This window comes from Melitaea cinxia, chromosome 6 (assembly GCF_905220565.1).
Source record: "Melitaea cinxia chromosome 6, ilMelCinx1.1, whole genome shotgun sequence".
Lineage (NCBI taxonomy): Eukaryota > Metazoa > Arthropoda > Insecta > Lepidoptera > Nymphalidae > Melitaea > Melitaea cinxia.
The window spans coordinates 1,297,055-1,307,034 of NC_059399.1; positions in this window are offsets into that span (position 1 = coordinate 1,297,055).

A 9,980-nucleotide genomic window follows, 5' to 3' on the forward strand; every position below is an offset into this window, starting at 1 on the left:
AATTGGGAGGTATACTAAGTAAAGTCAAGGCTTATATAATACTAGCTGAGCCCGCAAACTTTGTTTTGCCATATATGTTATTAGCCCTCTACATCCCCCATCCCTATAACTTAGGGGGATGAAAAATAGATTTTGTTCGATTTTCAGACCTACCCGATATGCACACAAAATTTCATGAGAATCGGTCAAGCCGTTTCGGAGGAGTTTAACTACAAACACCGCGACACGAAAATTTTATATATTAGATTATAAAATCAAATAAATATTGGAGGTGTCTCCTAACCAGGGCGACATAATCGCTCTTGCGATAAAGCCCTTAAATGGATTTAAAAAAAAATACTGGAAGTCAAAATTCTGTAATCAAATTGTTTCCTTCCTGTATTATTATAGCAATTGTCTCAACATACATTTAAAGTATTTATTAAAAAGAAATTAACTTTGACGCTGTATTTCAAGTAAGATATTACTAATTTTGTACTAAAACAGTTTATACATTATTTCCAAAAGAATAACTGCGTTCTGTCTGAGTTTCTTACCGATTCTTCTCTGCAGAACGTACATTCCGAATCGGTGGTAGCTTAACTTTTAAAAATAATAATATAATAATCACTTTAAAATTTTAATTTGTAAAATGACGATTCGAAAGTGCTTTTAAAGCTTGTTTGAATAACGTTGTTATTGATTGATCGATTAAATTTTTTAATATAAAAATACGCGCCTTTACAATCTTATCATCACATCAGTCATGTTTTTTTTATTCTTTATTTATAAAGCTATATATCTATATAAGGTTAAGTCGGCTTACTATTACATAATTAAAAAACTATGCGTTTAGACAGAGATCAGTTTCCTTAATTCTAGAGAATGTATATAAAACCAAATAATGCGTTTACTATTGTTGCTAGCGAATTCAGAACTAAATACAGAGTGAAACAGGTACGTAATATCTTGTCTTGGACATCGGGTATCTGTTAGTAGCTTTACTCTAAGTGCTTCATTAATTTTACATTCTATCAAAAGATGCATGAGGTCTTCGTTCGTATTACAAATAACACAATTGGGACTTTCTATTTTCAGTCATGTTTTTTTCTACGAAATTTCAAAAAAAAAAAATTGAAATTCTTACAAAATTTATGTGAAGAAAATTTAACTTTTTTTAATTTAATTTTTTTTAAAGCAATGTTATTTCAAATTTGATTTTACGATTTTAATAATGTGAACATTTTCAGAAATTATACTTTTTAATAATAATATACATCGATAAGCATTGAAGCCTTGATTGATTATTCTCACTCATGCAAATTTCTACAAGAATTTTGTTTGTGATGTTTCACTCTTTGTTCTTCACTTCTTACAGTGAGTTGTTTACGTTAAACGATGGATTTTAACCATTCGTTTGTTGTAATCGTCTTGTTTACTATTTTCGTAAACATTTGAAAGCTTCAAAAGCACGTTGTTATTTAAAATCAATTTTAAGTCGTACTTAACTAACCAGACAGCAAGTTTTTCGATATTAGCAATGCACTAGCGTAGGGATCGTAAAAACGGGTGTATGCGCAGAAGTAGAATGGATGAATAGAATTTTTTGGTCGTACCAACTCGAAAACCTTTAATTTAATTTAATTTTCTCTTTATTGTACACATAAGAAGAAATTTACAATTTATTAAACAAAATTCACAAAAAGAAATGTACAACAGGCGGTCTTATCGCTAAACTGCGATCTCTTCCAGACAACCAGCTTGGAGGAGATAATGTGAAAAAAGCGGAAAGGGTGTACAGAATTAAAATGAAAGAAAACAGGAAGAAAACCAAATATACACACATAATGCATACATATATACACATACTACAAGCAATATTAACTATACTAAAAATTACAGAACGTATTACATAATAAGATGAAAATACACTACGCATATAAATATATACACATTTATAAACATACACACATACATATATATATACATAATCTATAATCTATAATAATATATATAAAAGCGAAAGGTCACTCACTCATCACGAAATCTCCGAAACTATAACACCTACAAACTTGAAATTTGGCAGGTAGGCTCCTTATAGGACGTAGACATTCGCTAAGAACGGATTTTACGAAACTCGACCCCTAAGGGGGTAAAACGGGGGTTGGAAGTTTGTATGAAAGTCCTATGTTTTTGAAGTAAGAGACCTCAAATTTAAAATGTATGCTCTATAGATGGTGAAAAAGTGTCCAAATAATGTATCTTTAGAAATCAACCCCTTTTTGGGGTTGAAACGGGGGATGGTACGTTGACTCACTGATCACGAAATCTCCGAAACTATAACACCTACAAACTTGAAATTTGGCAGGAAAGCTCCTTATAGGGCGTAAACATCCGTTAAGAACGAATTTTACGAAAATCGACCCCTAAGGGTGTAAAACGGGGGTTGGAAGTTTGTATGAAAGTCCTATGTTTTTGAAGTAAGAGACCTGAAATTTAAAATGTATGCTCTATATATGATGAAAAGGTGTCCAAATAATGTATCTTTAGAAATCAACCCCTTTTTGGGGTTAAAACGGGGGATGGTAGGTTGACTCACTGATCACGAAATCTCTGAAACTATAACACCTACAAACTTGAAATTTGGCAGAAAGGCTTCTTATAGGGCGTAGACATCCGTTAAGAACGAATTTTACGACACTCAACCCCTAAGGGGGTAAAACGGGGGGTTGGAAGTTTGTATGAAAGTCCTATGTTTTAAGAGTAAAAGAAATTTAAAGTGTATGCTCTATAGATAGCGAGAAGGTGTCCAAATAATGTATCATAATCTATATATATAAAGGAGAAAGGTCACTGACTCACTCATCACGAGAACTTAATAACCGCTGGATGGACCATCCATCCAGGATGGACAAAGATGAGGCAGGGAGGTAGATTATAGTTAGTTGACGTCCGCTAAGAACGGATTTTGCGATATTCCACCGCTAAGAGGGTTTAATTAGGGTTGATAGTTTGTATGAAACATATACAGCCTGAAAATAAAACTAAAAATGTGGTGTATAGAGAGGTTTTATAAAAATAACTATTAAATTATACTAAATTGTGCCTTTTAAAAAGTTACTTAGTTTGATAAGCATTTCAAGTGACTGAAATAAAAAAATAATTTGCGTTAAACATCTTAATAGTAATGCATATCTTCATAACCACGCGGACGTAGTCGCAGGCGACAGTTAGTGTATTATAAAACAAAGTCCCCAAAAGTATATGTGAAAGATTCCTTCAAAATCTACTGAACGGATTTTCATGCGATTTCACCAATGGAGAGAGGGCTTCAAGAGGAAGGTTTACGGAACGGCTAAGCCGATTTCGATAATAGTTTCACTGGAAGTTTGCCGGGAAAACTTTGTGACACACTGATTTCTACGCGGGCGAAGCCGCGGGCACAGCTAGTATTATATATAACTTAATACTATTAAGCAACAGCTGTAGAACAAATAAGAATATATAAATATATACAAATAGCAGTGTTTCTTAATCATCTTTTTAAAAGAATCCAGTGATGTTGCACGTCTAATGAATAATGGTAAAGTATTCCATAATGCTGCATGCTGAGCGGTTACGGCATCTAAGAATATCCCCACCCCATCTCATTCCATTGGTGACAGTAAGAGGCGACTAAGGGATAACACAGTTCCACTACCACCTTGGAACTTAAAAAGCCGACCGATGACGGGATCCAACTGCTGGCTTTGAAATACACAGGTCGAAGACGGGTAGCAGCGTCTTCGGTGCGACAAAGCCAGCCCTGCGGTCACCAACGCGCCTTCCCAGCGTGGTGACTATGGGCAAAACACATGAGTTCACGCTATTTTTGGCGTGAACTTGTGGCCAGTGTCCAGCAGTGGACTGCGATTGGCTGAAGTGAAAGTATTTTATAACCGTGCAGCCCTAATGCTAAGAGACTTGTTATAGAAGGCAGTAGAATGATTACAGATTTTCAAAGTGAGATTTTCACTAGAACGAAGTGATCTATTGTGTGAGTCCCAGAAAAATTCAAAGCGTTCTTTCAATAAGATGGATACACAACTCAACAATATATTGAGTACCTATATTTGTAAAGTAAGCAACTTAATACTTGTGTTATAGGTAACGGCCGACTGATATAACTAAATAGCTTTTTTTGGATCTTCTTGCTTCTTCTTATCTTGTAAATCGAAAAGTTGTTATTGTTTCTTCGTATTATAGTTTGCATATTTAAGAACTTTTTGAGATACATGTACATACAATGACAATAGATCTCAAACAAATAAAATCACACGAGTTACCGAGTAATTCTTAACTACGAGTAAATATAAAATACTTTAGCGAATTTTGAAATTTTAAAATAATTTTGATTAATTCGAAACTTTAAAATTAACGACGCGTTGGCGCAGCGATCACAGCACTGGTTTGTGGCTGTTACGCTGGCGGTCGCGGGTTCGATCCCGTCCACGACAGACATTTTGGCCGTTTGTGTTCGTGTATTGTGTGTGTTTCCGGACCCCCGACACAAGAGTGAATCCTACTGGGGGCCGTTGAGTGTGAAGCGTTCATTTATTTAATTTAAATGAACTCAATAGAGCCTAACTCGTTAAAGCCCGACCCCTTTTCAATACGATTTTAATGACTATGAATAAAGGTCGCCATAAGGTGTCTGATATAAAAACTGACGATATTTTTAATCGTCCGAGTCCGTTATTAACCCTTGAGAGTCTTACAAGGACGTCCGAGAAAAATGTATAAATAAAAAACATCTGCCCGACGGGAATCGACTCTACGACTGCCGATGTTAAACCAACTGCTCGTATTCTAAACGTTTAACGACGAACGATATAGCATAATATTGTTTGCTAGCATACGAATAAAAAACCCACTTCAATTACATCGACAAGTAATACAACGTAAGTAGATGAAAAAAATTAACAAACGCACAAGTCACCATTACGATTTTCGAAGATTCTTCTCGATTTCTCTGGGATGTCACCAGCAGATCCTGGTTTCTTTATCGTGGTACCCTTGGGATATCTCCTTTCTAACAAAAAAATAATCAGCAAAATCGGTTCATAAACTATGAAGTTATCCGCAAACGCATAAAAAATATATATGCGGTCGAATTGAGAAATCTCCTCCTTTTTTGAAGTCGGTTGAAAACTATGACAGCAAATTGTCAATTTTTTTTATAGAAATGATGTCAAACAAATACCCTTTTTTTAATTAAACTAGGTTGGTAAACAATCGCTCACCCGATGGTAAGCAATTGCCGTACCCTTTAAACGCTTGCAACAACAGAAGCACCTTAATCACCACAGGAATACAACACAGCTTGACAGCAGTATTATTTAGCTGTGATCTTCTGTAAGGTCGAGGCCTATCCCAGTCGGGCCGCTCCATATTTTGAGCCGGAAATTTCCTGCTGTGCCTTACCTCAGTTAAATGACACAATATTATAATAACTTAATCTTAAAATCAAAACTACAAACTAAATATTACAATGTGTAGGCGTAGAAGTAAGAGTTACAGCGATTTTTTAGAGTAACAATCTTGTCTTATAAAATATATTCACGGCAAACTTTCATTCTATTATGTATGTCTATTATTTGGACAAAGTTGAAACGAATATTTCCTTATATTCCTTGAAACAAAAAAAGTCGGCTAGACGTTTTAAATGTTATAAAACCTCTCACAATTTATTCCTTCCGATTCCATATTTAAAATCTTACCAACGCAAAAATGACTTAAACATTAGTTTAAAACTTTCTAACAAAAATATATTTATTGTATAATATAAAATATTAATTTTAATATTATGTTTTATTACCGATTTTTAATGTCGTATTATAAAAACGAAAAATAAAACAAAAATCGAACAAATTTATACAGTTTCCACGGAATTCAAGTAACACTTTTTTTACAAAAACTCGAAATAAATCACGTCACTTTTCCACAAAATCTTTCACAAACACTAAATATATTTCATACTTTTCAGAATTTTTCTCGAAAACCGTAAACTTTTTCATCGGACCAGTACGCGTGGTAGCGGACTGAGCATCGAGACCAAACTGAAAGGTAACCCGACGCCGTAAAGAAAAAAGCGCTTTCCCTTAGGAAAAAAATGTATACTGCAATATAGATTAAAAATATAATTAATAAAATATTGATTCTTTAAATGTTTTAATTGAAAAAGTTTTTAGTTATAATATTACAGTGATGCTTTATTTCGATTACGTAAGAAAATTACTATTCGTGAGAGACAAACGCCTTTAACATTTCGTAAAATTAACAATCATATATTTTTTCGGATTTTGTCGAAGTTTATTAAGTTTTTTAAGTGCCTTACGTTTTGGATACTTTACAGCAACCATGGTCACTGGAGTACTGAGGTGTCAGATGTCCTAACGTTACAAAGTTATTCGAAACTATCCTATGTTACATCAATAATTTAATTAGTCCTCTCTATGTCCTCTCGGGAAGCTGCTGGATGCGTGCTGGGCAGGACCGATCGTCGTGCAAAGTTTAGGGAAGGCTTATGCCCAGGTGTATGTTGAAGATATTTATTTTTAGAAGGTATAGAAGAATAAAGAATATATAGAAGGTAATATCTACGATTTTATTTTTGTGTTACCCACACATTAGGAATTTTAAATATTTTTCAATATCATATCAAAAATTGACCGCTCCAGCACTATAGACGGTGCCACGTTGGCTTAAACCGAATATAAAAATCATCATATCAAAAATTTCGATCTAGCGGATACATCGTGCCATAGCTTAATTGGCTAGAGCGCCGACACGGTCAGTCGGAGACGCGGGTTCGAACTCCGCTGGAGCGGTCAATTTTTGATATGATATTCAAAAATATATAGAAGGTAGTCCAGAATTCACATAACGTGCTCACTTGAAATACGCCAACATGATAGTGACCTGAATATAATTTAATTACATAGACGATACGATTAATTAGCCTATAATTTCGCTTCATGATGTTACTAATATTTAATATTGTTATTTATATTAAGAAATATAATTTACATGGTTGCGACGCTTTTTTATATAGTAAACTAGCTGACCCCGCAAACGTTGTTCTACCCCGTTGTGCTCCTCTTATAACTTAGGGGTATGAAAAATAGATGTTGGCCGATTCTCAGACCTACTCGATGTGCACACAAAATTTCATAAAAAAATCAGTCCAGCCGTTTCGGAGGAGTATTGTAACTAACATTGTGACACGAGAAATTTATATATACAAGATAAATAATTAGTCTGTGCTAGTTAGATAACCTTATTTTGAAGTAGAAAATAAGTGTCCTAACAAAATCGTCTCAACAATGAAATTACTTCTAAATACAATCTTTTTTATCACAGAGCCGATATACAAATACATAAACGTAACTTCCAATATAGCGATAAATATTTAATATAACCTCATATTTACTTATACTTGAACATTTACATAATATAATACATTGTACAAAAGCGTTTGTTTCTTCATGTCTGTCCATTATTTACAGAAAATTGTATTTTCTTATCATACCTAAGTTCAGTATAATAATAAGCCCCATATCTACAGACATTTATGGGGTTTCTTCCGGGCCACTAATATATAGAGCCAATTTAAAGCGTGAATGTAGGATTTATGGGATTATTAGGTAGTATAATCGTGTTTGCTATGCACACTATGAAACTGTATGAAATGTGAAACATGGCGTTAATATAAAAAGTCATACTTGTAAAAGAATATTCAATTGACTTCAGGAATGAATTTTAATTTAATCATAAGTGAAGTAACTGTAAAACTCAGCACACACACGCACGCGTTCACACACACACACACACACACACACACACACACGCGCGCGCGCGCGCGCGCGTTCACACACACACACCCACACACAGTATCGCACAGCAGAAAATTTTCTACAGAAGATCCCAGCTAAATATTACTGATTGTTTGCCAACCTAGTTAAATAAATAAAAAAATTCCGAGTGAAAGGTAGGTAATGTAATAAGTCTAGGCATACTCGTATTAATCGACACTTTTGATAGTTACCCAACCCACTTACATAGGTAAACGGTTCCAATGCTTGAAAACTCTCAGAATATATCCAATTATCCATTATGTTCGACGAAGTAGTCTTAAGTGACAAAGATACGAATAAGACGCTTCGTTACTTGCTTTGATTATTCTAAGGTGAGATATCTAACACATTTTCTGTGACATATCTTCATTAACTATACACTGCTCTGCTAAAGCCTTATATCATATTAAGATGAAGGTTTATGGATAAATGGTAAATTATTCACCGAATATTTGCAGAAATTATGGAATTTCTTCCGAGATGTTAAATTACTATAAATTAAATGAGATATAAAAGAGATATGCAGGTTTTCTTACAATTTATTCTAAAGCTAAAAGTAATGGATTTTATACGCTATCCCAACTAAGTTTAATGGTGCTTAACGGGATGTATATGTGCGACCTTTTTGTTAACAGCCTCTTCTTCTGTTCACAAAGTCCACGTATAATGTTAATTTTTTTTTATGTGACTAGGGCGGCAATCAATCTTATATCCCACCTGATGGTAAGCGGTTATAGACGCAGCTATGGATGCCTGCAACACTTGAAACAATACAGGAGCCTTGCCACCCTTACCCCCCACCCTCCCTAGGAGCTTTGGCCATCTTATTCTCCACAGGAACCCAACATTACTTTACCAGTGTTTTTAAGCTGTGACCTTCTGTACGCTGGAGGTACTTTCCTAGATCTGTTATAGCTTTTGAATGGGATATTTTGTGCCCTATCTTAGTAAAAATATGCAATAATTTAAATTTCTCTAATACTAAATGTATGCAATAAATTTCTGACACAGATCGTATACAAAACATGAAATTTTTATTTGTTTCATATCAATAATATTTTCAATATTAAATTCTTTTGAATTATTTATTATTATAATATTTTTCGATAAATCTGTAAATGAAATAAACTTTTTTTTTCAATTTAGATATATATTACATCAAAGAAAGAAATAAAAAGTAGATTCTAAATTTAAATTTTATATTTAAATTAAAATGCTATATATTTTTTTGAAAAGATAAAGGCTCCATGATCAAACGCCGTCAAAAATGTTTGACGGTTTTCGGTCAAGTGTGGTAGAGATCCAAAGCATAATGTAGCTATAAATAGATTGCTAGCAAGATTTGAGACTAGATACTTACGATCTTCAAAATTCTATTGACGTCGAAGTCTCAAACGCAACAAACTATTTCGTGACTTCTCTATCCCACATGACATAGTGAAATAAGCTGTGCTATCTGAGAACTTGTATGATTAAGATTCAGAAAGTAAAGTAAAACAAAACTTCTGACAATAATAACGTCAGAAAAATACACTAAAACTTATCTTGAAATCCGTAATAAATGTACATTTTGAAAAATTTATTTAGTGACCCAAATAACCCGTGACCCAATAAATCAAAAACCCGGAACACTTATACACGAATCAACAAATATTCAAAGCATACCCTAATATAATTAAATGTTATTTTGGATATGATTTACAATAGATGTGGAAATTGTAATTTTAACACAAATCATCTTTAACCTTCGCTCCATTAGAGGTTAATTTAGTTCCCGTGTTGTATAGCATATTATTAAACGTTGTTCTTATAGTCTGTGCTTCTCAAGTTTTTGAATGTTAGGAATTTGGAACATTAAATCTATGAATTTTAACTATGGTCGTTATAATTTTCGAATTTTGAAACAAATGAAAAACTAAACAGCCAGCGGTCGTCGACCTTTTTCACCAAGCGTAATTTTTACAGATGATTGTTCGTTCGACATGGTCGTTTGCAAAAATATTACGAGATTATTTTACTTAAAACGTAATTAACATCTAAATTATCAGATATTATCATATACTAACTAGCTGTGCCCGCGACTTCGTCCGCGTGGAATTTAACAAA